This window comes from Pseudophryne corroboree, unplaced genomic scaffold (assembly GCF_028390025.1).
Source record: "Pseudophryne corroboree isolate aPseCor3 unplaced genomic scaffold, aPseCor3.hap2 scaffold_642, whole genome shotgun sequence".
Taxonomy (NCBI): Eukaryota; Metazoa; Chordata; class Amphibia; order Anura; family Myobatrachidae; genus Pseudophryne; species Pseudophryne corroboree.
Window position 1 is genome coordinate 242,846 of NW_026970231.1, and position 9,000 is coordinate 251,845.

A 9,000-nucleotide genomic window follows, 5' to 3' on the forward strand; every position below is an offset into this window, starting at 1 on the left:
TTAAAGTACAATAACTTTTACCAATTTAATTTGTTTTAATAGTATATTGACAGTATTGTTTTCTTTCAAAAATCCACTTAATAGTATCTCACCTGGCAGGTAAGTAGGAGTTGGGCTAGAGCTGGGGAGGGTCGCTGCTCGGGCACCCCCCTGTCAAGTGAAGGAGATCCAACTGAGGCAGCACAAAGGAACTCTTGAAAGAAGAACAAGGCTAGAGGAAGATCTGAGACAAAGAAATCTGACTTTTACCAGAGCTGACCAGAGGAAAGCACAAACACAGTCCCCCACTACCACAAATAATGCAGTCGAGTTTCCCACATTTGGGGAAATCACAGGGGTCAGCATACCCAGAATGCAATGAATGAACCTCACCCTGGGAGAACAATCTTCATGACCATGGTATCTCCTGTGCAAAATAAGTATGATTTGGGATAGGGCTGGGGAGGGCCGCTGCTCAGGCACATCTCTGTCAAGTAAAGGAGATTCAACTGAGGCAGCACAAGGGAACTCTCATCTGGGGACAACAACTGCAGGGAGAACACATATTTTCAGATGAACATGGGAGGGCAGAAGGCTGCCTAATACTGAAGCACCCCCAAACAACAAACCAAATGCAACAACTAGTGCAAGCATTCCTGGGGGAAGGCCTGCAGCAGATGGATTTGCATACGGTGATGTCATCCAAGCAGTGGGTCAAAGTTGGCTTCAACCCTCGTCTGCATATGAAAAGAGAAAAGGGGCGTGCAGGGCATGGCGGCCTTTTGCGGCGCGTGGATGACCCCTAGTTCGCATTAAACACCTCCACCCTCCTTCGGTGTGGGGCTCATGTTGGCTATGCCCCAGCCCCTGAAGCATTCAAGCTGATTTCTTGCAGCAGTTGGGCACTGTAACAGCTCCAGAGCTGCTCTGAAAGGCAAGTAAAAAGGTGTGGGCCCTGCAGCACTACCTGTAGTTTGCATTGTGCATTGGAAGGCACAAAGTAAGCAGACGGGAGAAGTCAGGATAGTGCGCAAGGGCATAGAAGGGAGCGGCTCAAGAAAAGAGAAGTGGAAACAGACAGCAAACTAGGCTGGAGATAGACCTGAGACAAAGAGATCTGAATTATACGAGAGCCGACCAGGGGAAACACAAATTATGCAGTCAAGTTTCCCACATTTGGGGAAATCGCAGGATCAGCACACCCAGAGTGCAATGGTTGAGCCTTGCCCTGGGAGAAGCACCTTCCTGATCATAGTATATCACCTGGCAGGTAAGCAGGAGTTGGGCTAGAGCTGGGGAGGGTCGCTGCTCGGGCACCCGCCTGTCAAGTGAAGGAGATCCAACTGAGGCAGCACAAGGGAACTCTCGAAAGAAGAACAAGGCTAGAGGAAGATCTGAGACAAAGAAATCTGACTTTTACCAGAGCTGACCAGAGGAAAGCACAAACACAGTCCCCCACTACCACAAATAATGCAGTCGAGTTTACTACATTTGGGGAAATCACAGGGGTCAGCATACCCAGAATGCAATGAATGAACCTCACCCTGGGAGAACAATCTTCATGACCATTGTATCTCCTATGCAAAATAAGTATGATTTGGGATAGGGCTGGGGAGGGCCGCTGCTCAGGCACATCTCTGTCAAGTAAAGGAGATTCAACTGAGGCAGCACAAGGGAACTCTCATCTGGGGACAACAACTGCAGGGAGAACACATATTTTCAGATGAACATGGGAGGGCAGAAGGCTGCCTAATACTGAAGCACCCCCAAACAACAAACCAAATGCAACAACTAGTGCAAGCATTCCTGGGGGAAGGTCTGCAGAAGACGGATTTGCATACGGTGATGTCATCCAAGCAGTGGGTCAAAGTTGGCTTCAACCCTCGTCTGCATATGAAAAGAGAAAAGGGGCGTGCAGGGCATGGTGGCCTTTTGCGGCGCTTGGATGACCCCTAGTTCGCATTAAACACCTCCACCCTCCTTCGGTGTGGGGCTCATGTTGGCTATGCCCCAGCCCCTGAAGCATTCAAGCTGATTTCTTGCAGCAGCTGGGCACTGTAACAGCTCCAGAGCTGCTCTGTAAGGCGAGTAAAAGGGTGTGGGCCCTGCAGCACTACCTGTAGTTCGCATTGTGCGTTGGAAGGCACAAATTAAGCAGACGGGAGAAGTCAGGATAGTGCGCAAGGGCATAGAAGGGAGCGGCTCAAGAAAAGAGAAGTGGAAACAGACAGCAAACTAGTCTGGAGAGAGACCTGAGACAAAGAGATCTGAATTATACGAGAGCCGACCAGGGCAAACACAAATTATGCAGTCAAGTTTCCCACATTTGGGGAAATCGCAGGAGCAGCACACCCAGAGTGAAATTGGTGAGCCTTGCCCTGGGAGAAGCACCTTCATGATCATAGTATCTCACCTAGCAGGTAAGTAGGAGTTGGGCTAGAGCTGGGGAGGGTCGCTGCTCGGGCACCCCCCTGTCAAGTGAAGGAGATACAACTGAGGCAGCACAAGGAAACTCTCGAAAGAAGAACAAGGCTAGAGGAAGATCTGAGACAAATAAATCTGACTTTTACCAGAGCTGACCAGAGGAAAGAACAAACACAGTCCCCCACTACCACAAATAATGCAGTCGAGTTTCCCACATTTGGGGAAATCATAGGGGTCAGCATACCCAGAATGCAATGAATGAACCTCACCCTGGGAGAACAATCTTCATGACCATGGTATCTCCTATGCAAAATAAGTATGATTTGGGATAGGGCTGGGGAGGGCCGCTGCTCAGGCACATCTCTGTCAAGTAAAGGAGATTCAACTGAGGCAGCACAAGGGAACTCTCATCTGGGGACAACAACTGCAGGGAGAACACATATTTTCAGATGAACATGGGAGGGCAGAAGGCTGCCTAATACTGAAGCACCCCCAAACAACAAACCAAATGCAACAACTAGTGCAAGCATTCCTGGGGGAAGGCCTGCAGCAGATGGATTTGCATATGGTGATGTCATCCAAGCAGTGGGTCAAAGTTGGCTTAAACCCTCGTCTGCATATGAAAAGAGAAAAGGGGCGTGCAGGGCATGGCGGCCTTTTGCGGCGCTTGGATGACCCCTAGTTCACATTAAACACCTCCACCCTCCTTCGGTGTGGGGCTCATGTTGGCTATGCCCCAGCCCCTGAAGCATTCAAGCTGATTTCTTGCAGAAGCTGGGCTCTGTAACAGCTCCAGAGCTGCTCTGTAAGGCAAATAAAAGGTTGTGGGACCTGCAGCACTACCTGTAGTTAGCATTGTGCGTTGGAAGGCACAAAGTAAGCAGACGGGAGAAGTCAGGATAGTGCGCAAGGGCATAAAAGGGAACGGCTCAAGAAAAGAGAAGTGGAAACAGACAGCAAACTAGGCTGGAGAGAGACCTGATGCAAAGAGATCTGAATTATACGAGAGCCGACCAGAGGAAACACAAATTATGCAGTCAAGTGTCTCACATTTTGGGAAATCACAGGAGCAGCACACCCAGAGAGCAATGGGTGAGCCTTGCCCTGGGAGAAGCACCTTCCTGATCATAGTATCTCACCTGGCAGGTAAGTAGGAGTTGGGCTAGAGCTGGGGAGGGTCGCTGCTCGGGCACCCCCCTGTCAAGTGAAGGAGATCCAACTGAGGCAGCACAAGGGAACTCTCGAAAGAAGAACAAGGCTAGAGGAAGATCTGAGACAAAGAAATCTGACTTTTACCAGAGCTGACCAGAGGAAAGCACAAACACAGTCCCCCACTACCACAAATAATGCAGTCGAGTTTCCCACAATTGGGGAAATCACAGGGGTCAGCATACCCAGAATGCAATGAATGAAACTCACCCAGGGAGAACAATCTTCATGACCATGGCATTCCTATGCAAAATAAGTATGATTTGGGATAGGGCTGGGGAGGGCCGCTGCTCAGGCACATCTCTGTCAAGTAAAGGAGATTCAACTGAGGCAGCACAAGGGAACTCTCATCTGGGGACAACAACTGCAGGGAGAACACATATTTTCAGATGAACATGGGAGGGCAGAAGGCTGCCTAATACTGAAGCACCCCCAAACAACAAACCAAATGCAACAACTAGTGCAAGCATTCCTGGGGGAAGGTCTGCAGAAGACGGATTTGCATACGGTGATGTCATCCAAGCAGTGGGCCAAAGTTGTCTGGAACCCTCATCTGCATATGAAAAGAGAAAAGGGGTATGCAGGGCATGGCGGCCTTTTGCGGCGCTTGGATGACCCCTAGTTCGCATTAAACACCCCCACCCTCCTTCGGTGTGGGGCTCATGTTGGCTATGCCCCAGCCCCTGAAGCATTCAAGCTGATTTCTTGCAGCAGCTGGGCACTGTAACAGCTCCAGAGCTGCTCTGTAAGGCAAGTAAAAGGGTGTGGGCCCTGCAGCACTACCTGTAGTTCGCATTGTGCATTGTAAGGCACAAAGTAAGCAGACGGGAGGAGAAGTCAGGATAGTTCACAAGGGTATAGAAGGGAGGGGCTCAAGAAAAAAGAAGTGGAAACAGACAGCAAACTAGGCTGGAGATAGACCTGAGACAAAGAGATCTGAATTATACGAGAGCTGACCAGAGGAAACACAAATTATGCAGTCAAGTGTCCCACATTTGGGGAAATCACAGGAGCAGCACACCCAGAGTGCAATGGGTGACCTTGCCCTGGGAGAAGCACCTTCCTGATCATAGTATCTCACCTGGCAGGTAAGTATGAGATGGGCTAGAGCTGGGGAGGGTCGCTGCTCGGGCACCCCCCTGTCAAGTGAAGGAGATCCAACTGAGGCAGCACAAGGGAACTCTCGAAAGAAGAACAAGGCTAGAGGAAGATCTGAGACAAAGAAATCTGACTTTTACCAGAGCTGACCAGAGGAAAGCACAAACACAGTCCTCCACTGCCACAAATAATGCAGTCGAGTTTCCCACATTTGGGGAAATCATAGGGGTCAGCATACCCAGAATGCAATGAATGAACCTCACCCTGGGAGATCAATCTTCATGACCATGGTATCTCCTATGCAAAATAAGTATGATTTGGGATCAGTGGCGTAACTAGAAATTTTTCTCCCCCAAGCCAAAAAATTCTTTGACGCTCCCCACAATTGGCACTATTAAAGGGATAAATGTGCGCGCGCCGCAAAATAGGGTGTGTGGCTTCGTTGGGATGGGCGTGGCTTTACTGTTCCAGTGGGACCTGTTGGACAAGTGGTCCGGATCCCACATACACACGCACCGGAGGATAATCCTGTCTTCCAAGACCAGAATCTCACTCCATTGGTGGCTGCACAGTTCTCACCTCCTAGAGGGGCGAAGGTTCGGGATCCAGGACTGGATCCTAGGGACCATGGATGCAACCCTCCGAGGCTGGGGAGCAGTCACACAGGGGGAAAACGTCCAAGGAAGATGGTCAAGTCGGGAAAGTTGTCTCCACATAAATGTTCTGGAGTTAAGGGCCATTTAATAACTGCAGACACAGTACGCACTGGGACGGGTGCCCAGCATCCTCTACGGACTAAGAGAAAAGGATTTACCGGTAGGTATTAAAATCCTATTTTCTCTAACGTCCTAGAGGATGCTGGGGACTCCGTAAGGACCATGGGGATAGACGGGCTCCGCAGGAGACATGGGCACTTTAAGAAAGACTTTAGTTCTGGGTGTGCACTGGCTCCTCCCTCTATGCCCCTCCTCCATACCTCAGTTTGATACTGTGCCCAGTGGAGACTGGGTGCTTTTCAGGAGCTCTCCTGAGCTTTCTGACAGAAAGTATTTTGTTAGGTTTTTAATTTTCAGGGAGCACTGCTGGCAACAGACTCCCTGCATCGAGGGACTGAGGGGGGAGAAGCAGCCCTACTCTCCGAGTTGCAAGGTCCTGCTTCTTAAGCTACTGGACACCATTAGCTCCAAAGGGATTAGCTCCAAAGGGATTGGTACGCAGGATCTCACCCTCGCCGTCCGTCCCCCTCGCAGAGCCGGAAGATAGAAGCCGGGTGAGTATGAGAAGAAAAGAAGACTTCAGAGGCGGCAGAGGACTTCATGATCTTCATTGAGGTAACGCACAGCACTGCAGCTGTGCGCCATTGCTCCCATACACCTCACATACTCCGGTCACTGTAAGGGTGCAGGGTGCAGGGGGGGCGCCCTGGGCTGCAATATAAACCTCTTTTTGGCAAAAATATAACATATATACAGCTGGGCACTGTATATATGTGTGATCCCCCGCCAATTGTACAGTTTAAACGGGACAGAAGCCCGCCGCCGAGGGGGCGGGGCTTCTCCCTCAGCACTCACCAGCGCCATTTTTACTCCAAAGCACCGCTGAGAGGAAGCTCCCCGGACTCTCCCCTGCTTATACCACGGTAGACAAGAGGGTTGAAAAGAGAGGGGGGGGCACATAATTCGGCGCAAATTACATACAGCAGCGCTACTGTGCAAACATTAAGTTACTGTGCTATTCCTGGGTTATATAGCGCTGGGGTATGTGCTGGCATACTCTCTCTCTGTCTCTCCAAAGGGCCTTGTGGGGGAAATGTCTTCAGTAAAAGTATTCCCTGTGTGTGTGGTGTGTCGGTACGCGTGTGTCGACATGTCTGAGGAAGAAGGCTATATTAGAGAGGAGCGGGAGCAAATGAACGTGGTGTCTCCGCCGACACCTGATTGGATGGATATGTGGAATGTTTTAAATGCTAGTGTAAACTCATTGCACAAAAGATTAGACAAGGCTGAAGCTTTGCGACAGTCAGGGTCTCAACCCATGCCTGATCCTATGTCGCAGGGACTGTCAGGGTCTCATAAGCGCCCACTATCCAGATTGTTGACACAGATACCGACACGGATTCTGACTCCAGTGTCGATTACGATGATGCAAAGTTACAGCCAAAATTGGCAAAATACATTTGATATATGATTATGACAATAAAAAATGTTTTGCACTTCACAGAGGAGCCCCCTATCCCTGACAAGAGGGTACATATGTACAAGGTAAAGAAGCCTGAGGTAACCTTTCCCCCCTCACACGAGCTGAACGAGTTATGTGAAAAAGCTTGGGAATCCCCTGCAGATTTCCAAAAGGATTCTTATGGCGTATCCTTTCCCATCAACGGATAGGTTACGATGGGAATCCTCCCCTTGGGTGGACAAAGCATTAACACGCTTATCCAAGAAGGTAGCCCTCCCGTCCCAGGATACGGCTTCCCTCAAAGAGTCTGCTGACCGCAAACAGGAGATTACCCTGAAGTCCATTTATACACATTCAGGTACCTTACTCAGACCGGCAATTGCGTCGGCATGGGTGTGTAGTGCTGTAGCGGCATGGACGGATACCCTAGATAAGGCTACTATTTTATTGCCCCTGGGGCATATAAGAGATGCTGTCCTATATATGTGTGTATGCAAACTACAGGTGGAGCTGCAGGGCTCACACCCTTTTACTGGTCTTGTAGAGCAACTCTGGAGCTGTTACTGGGTCCAGCTGCTGCAAGAAATCAGCTTGAATGCTTCAGGGGCTTGGGCATGGCCAACATGAGCCCCACACTGATGGGGGTGTATAAAGCGATCTAGGGGTCATCCAAGCGCAACCCCACAAAGGCCGCCATGCCCTGCGTGACCATTTTCTCTTTTCATATGCAGACGAGGGTTGCAGCCAACTATGCCCATTGCTTGGATGACATCACCATATGCGAATCCATCTGCTGCAGGCCTTCCCCCAGGAATGCTTGCACTAGTTGTTGCATTTGGTTTGTTGTTTGGGGGGTGCTTCAGTATTAGGCAGCCTTCTGCCCTCCCACATTTGTCTGAAAATGTGTTCTCCCTGCAGTTGTTGTCCCCAGATGAGAGTTCCCTTGTGCTGCCTCAGTTGAATCTCCTTTACTTGACGGAGGTGTGCCTGAGCAGCGGCCCTCCCCAGCCCTATCTCAAATCATACTTATTTTGCATAGGTGATACCATGGTCATGAAGATTGTTTTCCCAGGGTGAGGTTCATTCATTGCATTCTGGGTATGCTGACCTCTGTGATTTCCCCAAATGTGGGAAACTCGACTGCATAATTTGTGGTAGGGGGGGGACTGCATTTGTGCTTTCCCCTGGTTGGCTCTGGTATAATTCAGATCTCTTTGTCTCAGGTCTCTCTCCAGCCTGGTTTGCTGTCTTTTTCCACTTCTCTTTTCTTGAGCCCCTCCCTTCTATGCCCTTGCGCACTATCCTGACTTCTCCCGTCTGCTTACTTTGTGCCTTCCAACGCACAATGCGAACTACAGGTAGTGCTGCAGGGCCCACGCCCTTTTACTTGCCTTACAGAGCAGCTCTGGAGCTGTTACAGTGCCCAGCTGCTGCAAGAAATCAGCTTGAATGCTTCAGGGGCAGGGGCATGGCCAACATGAGCCCCACACCGAAGGAGGGTGGGGGTGTTCAATGCGAACTAGGGGTCATCCAAGCGCCCCTTTTCTCTTTTCATATGCAGATGAGGGTTCCAGCCAACTTTGGCCCACTGCTTGGATGACATCACCGTATGCAAATCCGTCTGCTGCAGACCTTTCCCCAGGAATGCTTGCACTAGTTGTTGCATATGGTTTGATGTTTGTGGGTGCTTCAGTATTAGGCAGCCTTCCGCCCTCTCATGTTTATCTGAAAATATGTGGTCTCCCTGCAGTTGTTGTCCCCAGACAAGAGTTTTCTTGTGCTTCCTCAGTTGAATCTCCTTAACTTGACGGGGGTGTGCCCGAGCAGCCGCCCTCCACAGCCCTATCTCAACACATGCTTTTCTTGCGTATGAGATCTCTTGATCATGAAGATAGTTCTCACAGGGTGAGGTTCATCCATTACATTTTAAAGTAGGAAGATACAAATTACATATTCAAATTACATATATGTGCTGGATTCAAATGTTTTCCCCCCTTCCTTTCTCAATTGTGCCCATCAGCAGCTATTCTAATGTTGCTGCCAATGGGTGTGACACATTCATTTCTTCTGTGGGGTACACTGGACTCCACAAGGATTCACATTGGGGTGTAG

At 49.9% G+C, this 9,000-nt stretch overlaps 10 non-coding genes across 10 annotated transcripts; 1 reads left to right on the plus strand and 9 right to left on the minus strand.

Annotated features, from left to right (window-relative positions):
• Nucleotides 1–259: 259 nt before the first annotated feature.
• Nucleotides 260–423, minus strand: LOC135036335 (U1 spliceosomal RNA). Its single transcript, XR_010231118.1, has one exon. It is a non-coding gene; the product is annotated as a U1 spliceosomal RNA (small nuclear RNA).
• Nucleotides 424–1,094: 671 nt separating this feature from the next.
• On the minus strand, nucleotides 1,095–1,257 carry LOC135036362 (U1 spliceosomal RNA). Its single transcript, XR_010231142.1, has one exon. It is a non-coding gene; the product is annotated as a U1 spliceosomal RNA (small nuclear RNA).
• Nucleotides 1,258–1,409: 152 nt separating this feature from the next.
• LOC135036337 (U1 spliceosomal RNA) lies at nucleotides 1,410–1,573 on the minus strand. The gene has a single exon (XR_010231120.1). It is a non-coding gene; the product is annotated as a U1 spliceosomal RNA (small nuclear RNA).
• A 671-nt stretch (nucleotides 1,574–2,244) lies between these two features.
• LOC135036363 (U1 spliceosomal RNA) lies at nucleotides 2,245–2,407 on the minus strand. Its single transcript, XR_010231143.1, has one exon. It is a non-coding gene; the product is annotated as a U1 spliceosomal RNA (small nuclear RNA).
• Nucleotides 2,408–2,559: 152 nt separating this feature from the next.
• LOC135036339 (U1 spliceosomal RNA) lies at nucleotides 2,560–2,723 on the minus strand. The gene has a single exon (XR_010231122.1). It is a non-coding gene; the product is annotated as a U1 spliceosomal RNA (small nuclear RNA).
• Nucleotides 2,724–3,394: 671 nt separating this feature from the next.
• Nucleotides 3,395–3,557, minus strand: LOC135036364 (U1 spliceosomal RNA). The gene has a single exon (XR_010231144.1). It is a non-coding gene; the product is annotated as a U1 spliceosomal RNA (small nuclear RNA).
• A 152-nt stretch (nucleotides 3,558–3,709) lies between these two features.
• On the minus strand, nucleotides 3,710–3,872 carry LOC135036349 (U1 spliceosomal RNA). The gene has a single exon (XR_010231132.1). It is a non-coding gene; the product is annotated as a U1 spliceosomal RNA (small nuclear RNA).
• A 674-nt stretch (nucleotides 3,873–4,546) lies between these two features.
• LOC135036358 (U1 spliceosomal RNA) lies at nucleotides 4,547–4,708 on the minus strand. Its single transcript, XR_010231139.1, has one exon. It is a non-coding gene; the product is annotated as a U1 spliceosomal RNA (small nuclear RNA).
• A 152-nt stretch (nucleotides 4,709–4,860) lies between these two features.
• On the minus strand, nucleotides 4,861–5,024 carry LOC135036342 (U1 spliceosomal RNA). Its single transcript, XR_010231125.1, has one exon. It is a non-coding gene; the product is annotated as a U1 spliceosomal RNA (small nuclear RNA).
• Nucleotides 5,025–7,910: 2,886 nt separating this feature from the next.
• Nucleotides 7,911–8,075, plus strand: LOC135036331 (U1 spliceosomal RNA). Its single transcript, XR_010231114.1, has one exon. It is a non-coding gene; the product is annotated as a U1 spliceosomal RNA (small nuclear RNA).
• Nucleotides 8,076–9,000: the final 925 nt, after the last annotated feature.